Source organism: Mauremys reevesii, linkage group 8, assembly GCF_016161935.1.
Source record: "Mauremys reevesii isolate NIE-2019 linkage group 8, ASM1616193v1, whole genome shotgun sequence".
Lineage (NCBI taxonomy): Eukaryota > Metazoa > Chordata > Testudines > Geoemydidae > Mauremys > Mauremys reevesii.
Window position 1 is genome coordinate 84,330,336 of NC_052630.1, and position 15,964 is coordinate 84,346,299.

The following is a 15,964-nucleotide window of genomic DNA, read 5'->3' on the forward strand; positions in this document are numbered from 1 at the left end:
AGTATTTTACTACCTGTCTTGTGGTTATATCACAAACTGACAGGTTCTGGCACTCAGTGGCCAGAGTTACTGTCCATCGCTGCTGAATGCCAACTTCCCCCTAGGTCTCTGTAGCAGAGGCTTTGCTAACTTGTTCAGTGTGAAACAAGGAGATTTCTTTTAAACAGTGCTTTTAGCTAAGAGGTGATGTTATGGAACAAGGGAATCCAGAATATGATTGATGTTATTTTCACCTCGTTGGTAGCTGACCACGACGCTCTCATTCTGGCTCTTCAATCATGACACTCTCTCCTTGTTCAGCACAGCTAACATACACATGGCTTTCTGAAGCATGGCCTAGGATATATGCAGGACTCCACTGGCTAAAGTGATCAATATCTGGTTTAACTATCCTCTGGTCTGATCTGAAACACACAACTTAGCATTTTTATAGCAAGAATTGCTTCATTCAAGTTACAATGCAGGTGTAAAAGCTCGCAAAGGGAAATGAGATCATCTTCTAACTCATGACACCAGCTACAATTTAGAGCACAGTGTCATAGAAAGAGAAATTTTCCAACTGCAGCCAGCCAGCACTTAAAAACCAAGCCTTCTCTCAATCCTTCTTAACATTTTAAGATACATATATATATATGTACGCTCTTACCGTGGAAGCTCTTCTGTTGGGAAAGATCAGGACAGAGAAGAAATGAAATTGAAAGTCAAACATTTACAGCCCTGCCGTCAATAGCAAAGCAGCCAGTGTTGTTGAATTTCTCCTGTCAGCCCCTATAAACTTAACAGCTCAGAGACTATTCAGCTAAAACATAAAAGAAAGGTGGTGTGATCTCCAGCTTCCAGTGAAAGTCAGTGCTACGGGGAACACGTATGGTGTAATAAGAAAAGTAAAGGGTTAAACTTTGAAATAAATAGTTATTGCAAAGTATTGTTTAAAAGTGAAGATTTTGTGGGTTATGTAACATCAATAACAGGATCAGTTGGTTAGGTAAGAAGCTGTTGGCGGTACATGACTGGTTTATAGTTGCAATAATAAATTATTATCTTACTTTAATACCAGCCTGTAGCCACAACTCTTTATAGTCGTGTAAACAAGTTACAATTAAACTACTGTCAAACATTAAGAATGGAGTAATAACAGTGAACATTTATTAATGTTTTGAAATTTATTGTTTCTATCAAAACCAATAGTAAAAATAAAAAAACCTAATGATAATGTGGAAATTGGTTTTAAACCAAAATGCTTACTTGACTTTTGTTTATCTTTTCTTAGCCATGATTTTTCTATGATGCATCACAATAGTTCTTACAAGTTCAAGTTCAAGACAAAGTCAGGATTGTCTCCATTGGTCCGGTAAGAAAATTTTAAATATAAGTTAGAAAAGTGTAAGCTTTTTAAAGTAAAAAAAGACAATGAAGATGGTTAAAGTAGCAATGGGAATTTCAATGGCTCCAAGTCTGCAAATAGATCCCCATGCACAGACTTTTACACAGAATTTCACTGAAATCATATGAGATCCCCATAAAGAACAAAGATGCTGTGGTAGGACTAGGGACAATGAGAGATGCAGAAACAAAGATACATGACCTGGAAAAGAATGGAATTAGCAAGAACTTGAACAAGGTATCCAGAATGGAACGGTGACATGAAAACTGACCAGAGCCTCTGTTTGCACAAATTAAAAGAACAGGGTGGCACTAACACTAGTAAAGTCAGAGGACGTGAAAGGAAACACTACTTCACAGAACACACAGTCTCTTTATAGAATTCACATCAGCAACTCAAGTACTGTGGATAGATTCAGTGAAATTATAATATTTGTAACTATGCCACCTAAAGACTATCAGATTTCATGCTTCATGGTCTAAAATAGCCTCAGGGATTAGGAAGGACGTTTTCCCCAGGTAAGTGATATCTAATTGGCTAGTTGCATAAATTATGATAGGCACTGGCAATTTCCAGATAAATTACCATATTTCACAGAATAGTGGTTTCATCTTCCTGGACAGATATTCTGTTCCTTTGATCCAAGATTCTTCTATGATATTCCCTGGAACATATTCTATATATTCAAGATAGCTATTCCTGAGATGCCTATTTCATTCTCCTTAATACCGTATTTGACTATCCAGTAATTTTACTAGCACTCTAGGAATGGTATTGTATATTCCAAATGCCATTTTATACCAAGTATATTTGAAAGTAACATTGCCAATAGTATATCACCAGGTTGAGAATCAGAATCAATAAAAAGTGCCCAAATGTGCAGTCATTTCAGCTCACATGTATCATTAAAAATACTGTAGTATATCAACCTCATATACCCTTGATGAGAAATAAGTTAACAAAATAACTTAGAATTTCACCATTCTATTCAAAGCACTTTCTTTAAATTAGTGGCAGTAAGAAGAAAGTTCAGATTCAAAACACCAATAGTGTTTAAATTATAGATCTTTATTCAATTTAATGCTCAATTTAGAAGGTTACAAAAAATGTTTGCAAAGGCAAGTTGCAGTCCTAATCTAGAGTACTGTACCTATCAAATACATTTTCTCAGGTACAGAACATGTTGCATTTTCCAGATCCTTCCCTCTACTTCAAGTTTCATTTAATCCATCATTGACAGCTTTGTTTCGTGGTAGGCAAGAAGCCATTTTGGCTTCTCTTTGCCGTCTTGCTGTTCTCAGTCTGATTCATTATTTTGCAGATATAAAAGAAACATCATAGCTGGGTCAAGATACTATTCAAAAGATCCTTCTACCAAAAAAAAAAAAAACAGAGATAGAGTATCCTTGTTCCTTCCTTGATCCGAGAACATTCAGGACTGACAACCACATACTGAGTTTCTTTGTTAATCATACATACTCTACTGAGATTTATTACCTTTATGAAAAAGTTACAGTGTAAGTGGAACTAAAATACCTATCCTTTGAAATAAATGAGCATATATTCATGTGTAAAGTAGAAAATCCATTATCAGGTATGCTTTAAGTATTGTGAAGTTGTTAGTCATTTTTCTATTCTATGACGGGTATAAAAAAAATTAACTTGAATTTTCCAACGTAGAGAAATTTAAGACACATCAATTATTACCTTTGAAGTTTTTCAGATAACCTCCTCTGAAGAAAGTGTCATTCTGATTACAACAGTGAGAGTGCAAAATCACACACTTCTCTGTGCATATTGGGCCTGATCCAAAGCCTACTTAGGTCTCTTATTAACTTCGGTGGATCATGCCCCTTAAACACAACTTCACCACTATTAAGAACCTTGCTGCAGCAATTGGCTGCCAAGGCTGCTGGAAAATTTTCCTGTCTAAGATTCTGCTACATCAACTTTCAGAGTAAAGCTTTACCTTTTCTCTGCCCATAACAATGGCTATTCCAGCTATTAGCTCCTACTTTTTGTACTGTTTGACTGAGATGCATGTTTTATACAGGTCATCTGCTCTTTTTTATTAACTATTATTATTTTTAAGACAGCAAGGATTGTAGACAACATATTGACGGTAAGCATGAAAATACAAGAGAGGAGAAAAGTGACAACACCTTTAACTCCCTTTGATTGATAAACCCAAATAATATCTTCATGCATCAAAATCTTGACAGTGGAACTTATTAAAACGTTAAGAGAATGACAGCAGGGTTATTCTCACTGTCTGTAAAAGATAAAGTCACTGAAGCAACTTAAAATACTGAACATTAAATATAGTTGGACTCATTTAAGACTGTACAAACATCATTCTATCCACAATGTCAAAAACATTCTTTTGATCAAAGGCATTTATTCCAAAACTTGTTGGATGAAACAAAGCAAGTTCTCTGAATGATGTTCCTTCTTTTAAAAGTGAAGTGTCCCAGAAACAAATATAGAAAAACCAAAATGAAGACACTTGCAAGCAACCGATGCCTGGAACAGGAGAATCAATACCACAAGGAATGGTAGTACAAAATGGAAACCCCAGAGCAGAAAGATGGTTAGGTAGCATGTTTCACAAGCATAGTGTGTTGTAAGAAGTTGGGAAGGAGTAGGGATGGGAGATGGGATTCCCTCTCTATGGTCCCTTGAGGGTACCCACTCTAGGCACTGGATTCCTTAGCTGTCACCTCTGTTTCAAAGATCAATCTCCTAACAGGGGTTTTCCAGGCTGCACTGTTCCCTGCCTACACTGTGGTATCCCCAACAACCCAGATTGCCTAAACAGGCCAGCATCTGCACTTTGCATTCTCTCCAAAGGCTAGCAGTCACAAGTTACCACACAGCTCTTTATAAGCAAGCACACTTGTTTCCAATCTTGGGCTCTGGTAGGTGTCAGTCCTTCAAAACCCACAGCTGGGCTTTTTACACATGGTTACAAATTCATAACAGTCTCAGATTCAGAACCTGAACAACCATGAACAGTTCAGTCTTTCCTTTAGATAGCTTGGGCAGTTGATATTGACCTCATGTAACAGGTGATCAGCGTACAAAGACCCTCAGACCCTCAGGGCATAGCTTCAAAAGGCTGGGTTTTTGCATAACTGGAGGTAGGGAATTTGCATTCACTTCCCCCTTCGTATTTCCCAGTAAAACCACTTCACACATATTGAACCAAATGTCCACTCTTGTCTGGCACATTGTACAATATAGTCCTTTGATCATCCAGGCCTTATATCCCCCTCCCCCAAGAGGTTACATACTATCCTGGCCCACAATAATACATAAACTATTCATGTAATACAATGGACCATAAAGATATGTAAACTTAATTCAAGAATGCCTCCCAAGGATATGGCAGGAAATGTCATATCTGTCACAGGTAGGTTAAAATTGATCATGTTACAAAGGGGACTGGAGAGAAAAGAAAAAGTTATTGTAAAGTATAATCCCCAGGAAACTACAGCATTTCTCTTAATCCCCTCCCGCCAAATGCTATAAACAGCTGCAACTCAGGCAGCAGGAGACAAATCTAAGTGTTTGCTCTGTCAACAACTAAAAGGTAACAATAAAAGGAGCAGACGCATTTTCACCTTAACTTTACTGAAGTGAATACAATAATAACTAATGCTGCAGCAAGCTCCTTCCCCTGGCCCATTAGGTCCCATACTATCCATCTTTGAATCAGTAAAAGTATTAGAAAAAGAGGCCACATCAGGCAAGATAAATAAATCTGAAATCTGTGCTACTGCCAAAGCAACTACAGCTGCTATCGTCACTTTTCCCACCGATGCACCTGAAATAGGAGCAGCAGCCCAGTGAAAATGAAACATCGTCCGAGTTTACATTGATAGTGACATGAAGCAAGGCTTGATCTTAATGCCTACAGGCTTTGGCATCTTCTTCTCTATTCTTCTTAAAATAATCTCAGAGCAGAAGGCATGTTGCCCAGTTCACACTTCGGGATCTTCGCAGATGAGGTTGCATTCATCTCTAACTCGTCTGATGAATTGCAGATCATGATGAATAAGTTCTCTGATGCAGGTATCAGAGAACTTGTATCGGCATGGTAATCACTTGTCATGTCACAGGGCACTAAGATCCCACCTAAAATGTACGTCAATAATGAAGCCCTGGACAACATGGATCACTTCTTCTATGTTGGCTCAACTTTAAGCAGCTCACTTAAACCTTCATAAAGAACTTGATGAGAGAATCAGCAAAGCCTCTATCAGTTTTGGCAAACATACCTTATGTGTTTGGAACAACAAGCTGTTAACCCTGAACACAAAGGTGTCCATTTATCAGGCTTGTGTCCTCAGTACCCTCTTTTATGGATCTGAAAGCTGGGCCACGTACTCCAAGCAGAAGCAGAGATTGAACAGCTTCCACCTTCACTGTCTCAGAAAATCCTTGGAGTCACTTGGGACCAACAGATCACTAATGAGATCCTTGAGAGAACTGGCCTACAATCTATGCGGACTACACTGGACCCTCACAAGCTTCGCTGGGAGGGACACGTGGAGCGTATGCCTCAGGATAGTTTGCCAAAAGCTGTGCTCTATGAGCCAACACAAGAACTACCCGTGGAGCAGAGAAAGGCCAAAGGTCTGATACAGCAACAAAGTCAAGCAAGGGCTCAAGAAATTCAGCATTCCCACTAACAACTGTGAGAAGTTAAACCCTGCCTACAACCTCTCAGTCTGGAGAAGCCAGGTCAAGGCTGGTGCAGTCATTGCAGAGAGCCATCAGAGCCCAGGCACAGGCCCTCAGGCCAGCCAGGAAGCAGAGCGTGCTCCAACCTCCATCTGGCAAGTGGACCTGTAGCCACTGTGGGAAGGTTTGCCCGTCACACATTGGTCTCTTCTCCCACACTACTGTCAAACACCATTGACTGACTGACACTTCATTGTGTTTCCTTTCATCTGTCAAGATGCTGGATGGCCATACATATATAGCCCATTTAGAGAACTGTGACTGTTCTCATTCCTAACCCTGAAATATCTGAAGTGAATTGAATTCTCAGAAACAGTGATAAATTGACAGTCATAAAGTCTCCACTACCCTCGCCTATGCAGTCATTTACACCTGGGGAAAGTGAATGTAAAATGGATTTGACAGCAGTTTACACCACTTTACATGAGTGTAAATGACTTTACCAGGTGCAAGGCAGAATACGATCAGGTCCCACATCCACAGATATGTATACAGTTGTCAGCTTTCTTTGCTGAGACTGCCAATGAGCATTCCACTTTTGATGACAATTTTTTATATGGCTACCTGTCCACTACAAGTAAGATTGAGGCCATAAAGTAAAGTTAAATAAAAAAGGTCAGGTGCTCCCTGCCTGTCCCCCCACCCCAACTACAGAAAAATTCATTTTTTCAGAAGTTTGAAAATCAAACTATTTAAGCCCACACTGCTCTGAACAGAGCACACACAGTCACAATATAATCAGAAGTCAAAATTTACCTCTTCCTGGGATCTGGCTTTACATTAATTTAAAACAAAAACAAAAACAAAAAACCAGGCCTACACTTTCAGTCTTTTCCCTGCATCATCCCTGCCCCCTTTTTTTGTCCACCACAGACAGGCCCTCCAACTTCCCTCATATCTTGATTGATGCTTACATACTCCACCTGCAAGCATGGGCCATCAAAAATGACTGTCTCTTTATGCAGGGTTCTAGTACCTGAGCATAGGGTTACTCAACAGAACAATCCTGCATTCCTACGCAGGGTCCTGGAATCTGCCCCTTTATTACACACAAGAGCCAGGCAGGAAGGAGTTCACAAGGACCATGGTCTCCCTGGAAAGACACTGACTAAGACCCAAAGGACACTCTGGAGAGGGGAGAAAATTGAGGCAGATCTTGTGTATATGCATTTTTTTATTTTTCCATGGAGCTGTATATCTCTTGCACTTTGGCAATGAGCAAAGTGTGATTGATTTAGAAATTCCTTTGTAAAGTCTGTGTCTCCCTTGCTTTAAATGTCATGAAATCCCCAGATGGGGCCAGTGCAGCCCCGGATATAAGTTAGATCAGCCACGGATACTCTAATTTATGCCAGGCATCTCCCGAGTTGCCTATGAGGTGGTCTTGCAGCAGCACAGACTCTCTGGCACTCAGAGCTGTGGAGACTGCCCGGCACACTGTTGCTATCCCAGCATGCCCCTTGCAACATGGCTTGTGCATGGGAGGGAAAGACAGTGTAGGGCTACTTATGGCAGTTCTGTAGAGAGCCTGCATCAGAGAAATTCTCCCCTGAGCAGCTGCAGGGCTTTTATGACCCGTGTATGCCATTGGATCAGTGTACAGGTTTTACGGGGGAAAGAATTCTTCCCCTTAGATCTAAATACTCCTTAACAATATAGTGTTCAAAATCTGGATCCACATCAAAATTATGTGTCTGGAGACCACCTCTAAAAATATACAAAATAATAAATACACAGGAGTAAAAACTTTTTTTTAACTGTACAGAACTAGCTCAGATTGTCTTGTAGTTAGTGTGAAACAGTCATGTGTTTTGGGGGTAGTCATCCTGCTGGACACAAGCAGGTCAGCATTATTCTGAAGGCTGTTACAAGAGTTTGTTCCTGAAAGGCCACAATATATTTCCCACCCCCTTCCCATTAATGTCAGTCTCCTTTACAATAAATAAAGTCAGTAGTTGAGCTTTAGTCAGCCTTTCCTGGATGATTTATGTCCTCAGTTTGTAATAAACTGAGCTAAAGCTTCCCTGTCCTTGATTCACTCCAACGTTATAACTGTTTGGTGACTTCTTTCCATCCTTTGAAATCAATTATTCAGCATGTTAGTGCTGATGATGCAATTTAAAGCCAGGTATTTTGCATCTTCCATTTTATTACATGCAAATTGCATTTGAAAATGGAAGTGGACACTGCTGGAACTATGCTGACAGATGATATTGTTACCAGCTGTCTATAGAATTCGAACTAAATAGAATATAGCAGAGGGAAGAAATTGTGTCAGTAACTTTGCTTTGCCTGTGTTTAAATATTAAATCTAAGCTATTTTGCTGTTGGGGGGACACAAAGCAATCACATATTGCAGCAAAGGGCTGTCATTTTGTGTCCTTTTCCAGTCCCTCTTCTACTACTTGCTAGTAAATCCAAAAAGATTTCTCACTCAAAGATTGTGCAAGATTTTCCAGAAGGATATTAGAATAATAATCAACTATGTAGCACCAGCTACCTAGTACCAATGGTTGTGGGTCACATTTATATAAAGGCTACTTTTTAAAATGCATCAATTAATTAAAACATTATTAATCAATGTTATATATGTATTATAGACATATTGCTATGCGTTACAGATGATTGTAAGTACATCAGTAGAAAGCACAATAGGTGGCTGTAATAATACAACATCTAGCACTTTTCATTAGAACTCAAAGTGCTTTACAGAAGAGATCAAGTAACATTATCCTCATTTTACATATGGGGAAAATGAGGCAAAGAAAAATGATTATGAGCAACATACTGACCTGTTGATTAACCACTTATCTAAACATCTATTAATAATGTATTAATCCTTCCTGGTAACTGCATCCTTAATGTGAAGTGTGACTCGGTTTTGGTACGTCAAATGTATTCTCTCCTACTCTGTGTGGATGAGAGTTCTGGTAGCTTGATACAAGGAGAAAGTCTAGGACTGAGTCAGGATACATGAGTTCTAGTCTCAGCTCTGCTGCTGATTTTGTGTGTGACCTTGGGCAAGTCATTTAACCTTTCTGTGTCTTCCTTAGTTGTAGAACAGGATAATTTACAGTGTTGCCAACTCTTGCAACTTTAGGTATTTTTCTTAAAGTCCCTGTCCCTGGAGTAATGTGGTATTTGAGAATCTCAGATTTCAATGAAAAAAGTAAGTTTTTAGCCCTCATTTTTGTGCAAAAAACCTTGAAAACATGAACATTAAGACCTCATAAACCATTACGCAAACCAATATTATTTTTAAAACTCATGATTTTTAAGTCAAACATAATTTGGGGGGACTGATTAATGATTTTTGAAGGCTTGGGATTGGCAATATTGAGTTTTCCCACCCTTGTAACATTTTAAGATTAGAGCAACACATAAGTGCTCTTTATTAAAGTGAAAATAATGGGCTTTGTCGGATGATACTTTTTCAATTCAGGGAACTAGTCTCAATGGAAAGGAAGGAAGCAAAACTATTCTAGGCAAGAGTAAGGTTAGATCCTTCTACAGGACTCTCATCACAGGGATACTCTCCACAGGATTTCTCATAAGAACTGTGTAGCTGACACCAAAAAAAAAAAGCCTCCTTTTACGGGGATTTGGTTTTAGAAGTAACTTAAATTTCTCGGGCTGTCGATCACAGTTAACTCAAGTGATCAAAACAAATTAACTAGATTAAAAAAGTCATGATTAAAAAAGTCATGATTAATTGCAATTTTAATCGCACTGCTAAACTAGAATAGAATACCAATTTACATTTATTATAAATACTTTTGGATGTTTTTCTACATTTTCAGATATATTTATGTCAGTTATAACACAGAATGCAAATTGTACAATGGTCACTTTATATTATTATTTGTATTTCAAATATTTGCACTGTAAAAATTATTTAAAAAAATAGTGTTTTTCAATTCATCTCATAGAAGTACTGTAATGTACTGTAAAAATGTAAAATGACAAAAGTAATTTTTTTATAAGCCAGTTAATGCCTTAAATCAGAATTTTGCCAGAGGAGATTCTGAAATGGTGCAGCTTAGAACTTGGCAAAATGTTCACAACAAAACCAAGACTATGCTCCTGGAATCAGGTTTCCTTATAAGCGTCAAATTCAGATCAGGTTTTTCAAAGGGTTCCCACGAGATTCTCAACCATAGTTCCAAGCAAGTCTGGGCTGAGTTTCAGTGAGCTTAGACTGACTGATAAGGTTTCATGTTAAAATCATTTGAAATTCATAGATCTTAAATGGTTTCAAATTGAAACCAAGAGAAACACAGTAGTTTCCACTGAGTTTTTCTTTCAGGTATTGAACCCAGAAAATCAAAGCAAGGCATATTTTGTATAAAGATTATTATAATGGTGTGTAGGGTGTTGGGAACGGGGATGAGGAGTGAGGGCAGGGCTTTGGGAGGAAGAGATGGAGCAGGGATGGGTCTCAGGGGGAAGAGGTGGAGCAGGGATGGGAAGAGAAGCAGATTTAGTGGCACAGATTTAGGGCTCAGCTGTGACTTAAAGTCCCAGTCCACAGCAGAGAGCATTGTAGAGACATACTGCTCTATTGGGAGCTCTTGGAGGCATTGTGCAACAGGCATGCACAAAAGCATAGGGAGAGGGAGATTACACCACCCATTCATAGAACACAGCATGTGCTTCCCCTGTACTTGCCAGCTCATATAACCCTCTCTGCTTCTCCTGTTTCTCCTTCCTGGGAGGCCATCACTAGCAGAGGCACTGCCATTGTGCAGTGTGCAAGAGGGAGCTGGTTCTATTGTCCTCTCACCAACATATGCACCCGCAAAAGGGCCAGGCCCAATCAAGCTCTCACTGTGCAACAGATAAATCTGAGGATTATGTAGCAGAACCCTTCACTCATTAATTAATGATTGGTGAAACATACTGTTCTCTTTGGACACTTTAGCTAATAGTATTTCACCAATATCTGAGAGAGCGCTATAAATGTTTGCTTTGCGTGACACATAAGTTTGGGAAAAAACATCCACTGCCATTGAATGACACATTCCAGGCACTGTAAATGATCTATGCATATCCTTGCTATACAAACCTTTTAAGTGAAAACAGTGCTAACTTGCTAACTTCTGATTGGAACTTGGATAGCTTAACTTTCAGCTAGTCACCAGGAGAAATAATGCCATTACTGCATAGCTTTTATAGCCACTCACTTTCATTTGGAAGCTGATCGGGGACTGTTCTTGGCTGTTCTTAATTTCCATTTACACCCTGATCTGTCAGCTATTCTCAACCATACTAGGGACGCATGAGCTGTGCAGCTGAAACAATGAATATTTACAGTGCAGCTCACTAACTGATTGCTCTCAATCTATCAATGACTCTTTGCAGAGGAAAACATCCCTCCCTGTGGAACGGTGTGCTATAATTTTAGGACTTGAGTTTTTAAAAAGCAAGTGTACCTGTGCAAAGCCATTCAAAGAATTAAATAATGAATAAATATTAGTAAAATACTTCAGTAAGGTAAGAAGTTGGAATGTAATTAGAATAATCAGTCACATGTGGAAATAGGCTGTCTTGACTGAAATTAAGAAAATTATTATTTACTGAGACTTATCTACAGCAGAGCTAAGACCATTTGTACCAATGGTTGGCTTAATTCATTCACCTTGGGCTATGATCTCATAAGCTAAGCAAAGTTGGGCCTAGTCAGCGCTAAGAGCTGATTGTTCCTTCTGCTGCTGTGAGTAGAGGGAACCCTGAGCAGCTGCATCTCCCTTAGGAAGCACAGAATGGGAGGCTGAGTAGCATCAGGAGGGATGGGATGATGATGAAGAGAGAATACTCAACCTCTCCTTCCATGCTTCCCACAGTAGATTCATCTGATCTGCATAGACAAAGTTCACTTTTCATTCAGTAACCTAGTCTTGAGTCTCTCTTCTGAAATATTGGCATACACTGTATATACTGATAAATTGCTGCTGTCTACCCGAGAGGTGGCTACATTTCAGCAGAAGTGGGAGGAGTGTTCCCTAATCATAAAGTTCATAGAGCACTAGAGGATCCTCAGAGGAAGAATGCTAAATAAATGTCTGATCTATTATTATTTGTTAAGTTGTGACAGTGTATTCAACCTTTTTTGTATGGTGATTTTCATCCCTGGACCTCAAAGAGCTTTTCCACGGGACAGAGAATAAAACAGTCACTGTCTCAAAAAGTTTTCAGGGAAAGTAAATGCAAAAAATTCAGAAAGAAAAAATGGTCTTGAGGCTAAGAACTTAGGCAATTTAGATTCAATTATTAGCTCTGCCACTGATTTCCTGGACAGATCCCTGTGGCTCAGATTTTTCACGTTATTTAGGTGTTGCTGTGCTCAGTGTTGCAACACCTACTTGATTTAGGAGCCTAAATTTCATTATCAAAAAAGATTTAGGCAGTTAGGACCCTAAATCCCATAGAAAATTAATGGGATTTATATGTTGCAACACTGAGTGCAGCAGTACCTAAATACCTTAAAAATCTGGTCCTTCATCTCTTTGTACCTCAGTTCAATATCTGTAAAATGGGGATAATACTTCTTGTAGCTCAACTTTTGCCTATTTTGTCTATTTAGATTTTAATCTTGTGTCCAAATACACCTCAGTATTCACACCCTACATACCATTATAATAATCTGTATACAAAATATTCCTTGAAAGGTATCACTTGAAAACTAATAACTTGCTGGTCAATAATCTCAAAATGTATGTAGCAAAATTATACGTAAAGTTTTGAACATAAGCTGAAATCATGACTGTAGTATGTTTAGCAGACAAGTTTGGGGAGTGGGTAAACCTGTTTCTCAAAGACAAAGGACAAGCTGACACCTCTAACCAGGTGTCATCAAAGATGATGGGCAATCACCTGTCAAGTGACCATTCTTTGGCAAGGAATGGGGCAGGAACAAACAGATCGGCATCTTAGCAAACAACAGCCTGGAACCTCTTTTATTATGAGACTCCTAGTCTCCATTCTCACAGCGGGAATGAACTTTATCTAATGGTAGCCATCAGGAAAATGTATTTCAAAGAGTGACTGAACTATAAAAGTGAGGGGCAACCCCAAGTTACCCATCTATCCATTGCAGTCCATTGCTCTCGCTCTTTCTCCTTCACCTAAAAAGACAAAAGAAACAGGCTTTGGACTTTGGGAGCAGATCCTTGGAATTGATACCTGAAGGCACTACAAATACACACTGTTAGCAGCCTGCATTACTTTACACATATGGCTACCTATATCTTCCAAACCCAAAGTAATTACTAATGGTTCAGCATAGCCCAACAATTCAATGTCACTTCTTTAAAGTATGATCATTTACAAAGGCATGATTCATGTGGGGAAGTTGACCTTCAGAAACTCACCATCATAAGCGGAAGAAGAATGAAACTTTCTAATGCTGCAGTTAAAATGGTATTATGTTATTTATAACTTGTTGGGGAAATGTTCAAGGTTTTTACCCTCTGGAAAATTTCAGTTTGTCGTCAAAAAACTGAGAACTTGAACATTTTCAGCTGAAAACAGCCGCAACATTTTTTTTCAGTTTTTGGCAAAGAAATTTCAGTGTGGGGGTTTCAATGAAAAATCAAAATGTGAAGAAAAGCAAGCTCTTTCTGTGAAAAATTTCATTCCTGTGAAACCTCAATCTTCCATACAAAAAAGGTTCTGAGCAGCCCTGTTATTCTTCTATCCACCTTTCCAAAACATTTCCATGTTGTGCACCTGTGGTGCTGGAATTTGAACCTTTACTGGTGCTAGGAAGCACACCCAGATACAAGTATTCCCACTTACTTCCGTGGAATTATCCACATGATGCAGTGCTCACCATGAGTAATGGTTACCCAATCAGGCCTATGGTGTTTTACAAACTGTAGTCCATTCTCTAGAATTTAGATTCATTAATAATGACGAGTGCAACACATACAATATGAGCACTAAGGGCAAGTCTCTTGACTAATAACCCTATTCCTCAAAACATGGATAAAATGTGGAATGTTTTAACATTTTATATAGTCATGTCGGACTGACTGTTCAAATTAAGATGATGTATCACACCAAAGAAGCAGGAGGAACCATTTGGCCTGACTCCCTAATGATGGGACTAAATAGAAATATAGAAGTTGTACTTGTAAGTCATGTGTAATATACTGAGCTGGGAATTGACAGCAGATGTTCCTGTGTGAGTGTATTTCTTCCTGATTCTCCCTTCTTGTTCTCCACTCTCACTATCCTGAAAAATAAACTATAAAACCAGAAGGGAGACAGGATCCTCATGAACTCTTTCTCTCCTAACATTCCTGTGAAGATTTGGGGAAATCTGTCTATGTACAATTTATGAATTCTGGTTGAAGTGATGAATTTGTTACAAAATTGTAGTATTATAAAATGCCATTATGTCAGTGTGAAATCCACCATTTGCTTATAGGGCAGAAACATCTCTCAGCCAGACTAGGGAAAACATTCAGTCATTAAATCTTACAGGGCTGCTTATTCAAGTGGAAATAACTTGGGACAATGGGCATGCAAAGGAAGTTGCCTCAGCAGAGAAGCTAGTCTCTCCAGGTTCTCTTCAGAGAGAGGAAATGAAAAATCCCCAGTGTGACAGATAAGGTGATTGTGATGTTACACTCCATATTCTTCACAGAAATATTGTTATGATATGAATATGGCATAACTAAGATACGTTTTATGCAAGGTGGATCATGTGAGATATCACTGGAAAGGTTATGATTTACTGAATGTGTTTATCCAATTTGTATGCATGTATCATTTCTGTATCTAAAGTTAGGAATATTGACTATGTAACAATTACAACTGTGTGTGTATTTGGGAGACACCCACCAGACAACCGGCCATCAGTCTTGAGGGGCCATTAGGAAGAAACAAGACTTTGAAGATACTAATCTCTCTCTTTTCTGAGAGGCGTCCTGGGATGCAGCTGTTACATTACTAGGTCAGGTGGTCCTGTCACCGGGTACTAAACACCATCTTTGACTTCTAGTAATTTTCCACTAAAAGGAGGGAGAGGTCAATGCTGGGAAACAAAAGATTCCGCCTTATGTAAATCTTATTTAAGGCTGGGGAGTAAGGCAAACACGACCCTTCTCCATTGCCTTCCTGCCCAAAAAGAAAGACTGTTGAAAGTACCTGAAGAGACAAAGGAACTGAGCTGTAGGAAAGGCAAGGGGTGGATCCAGACTAAGACAGGTGTCTAGTCTGTAAAGAGAAATAACTGGAACTCTAAGCTACAGAAACTCTGCAACTTGCCAAAAAAACAACAGTTAGGGTGAGAAATTATTTCTTGAAACCAGTCTCTTTAAGATCTTAAGCTTAGTATATGTGTTTTGTTTTATTTGCTTGGCAATCTGCTTTGTTCTGTTTGCTATCCCTTATAATCACTTAAAATCTGCCTTTTATAATTCATAAACTTGTTTTGTTTATTATTTAACCCAGTTTGTGCAATTTCTACTAGGTGGGGGGCAAGAAGTTGTGCATATCTTCCTCCACATTGAGGGAGGGGTCGAATTTATGAGCTTATGTTGTATAGATTTCTCTACAGCGCAAGACAATATTATTTTGGGTGTACTTTCCAGAGGCGAGCTACACTTGAGTGCTGGGCAATTTCCTAGCTGAGCCATCTCATAGAGAGCTGTTTGCAGACTCGGTGTGATTCCACAGCTGGTGCGTCCCTTCCTGTGCGTGTGCGCTGCCACTGAACCTGATTCAGCAAAACAGGGAGAGGGAGCCCAGGCTAGTGGATCAGGTGGGCTCAGTGAAATCCCAGTACATCGGGTGGCATCCCTGAAGGGAGGTTAAACCCGTCACAGT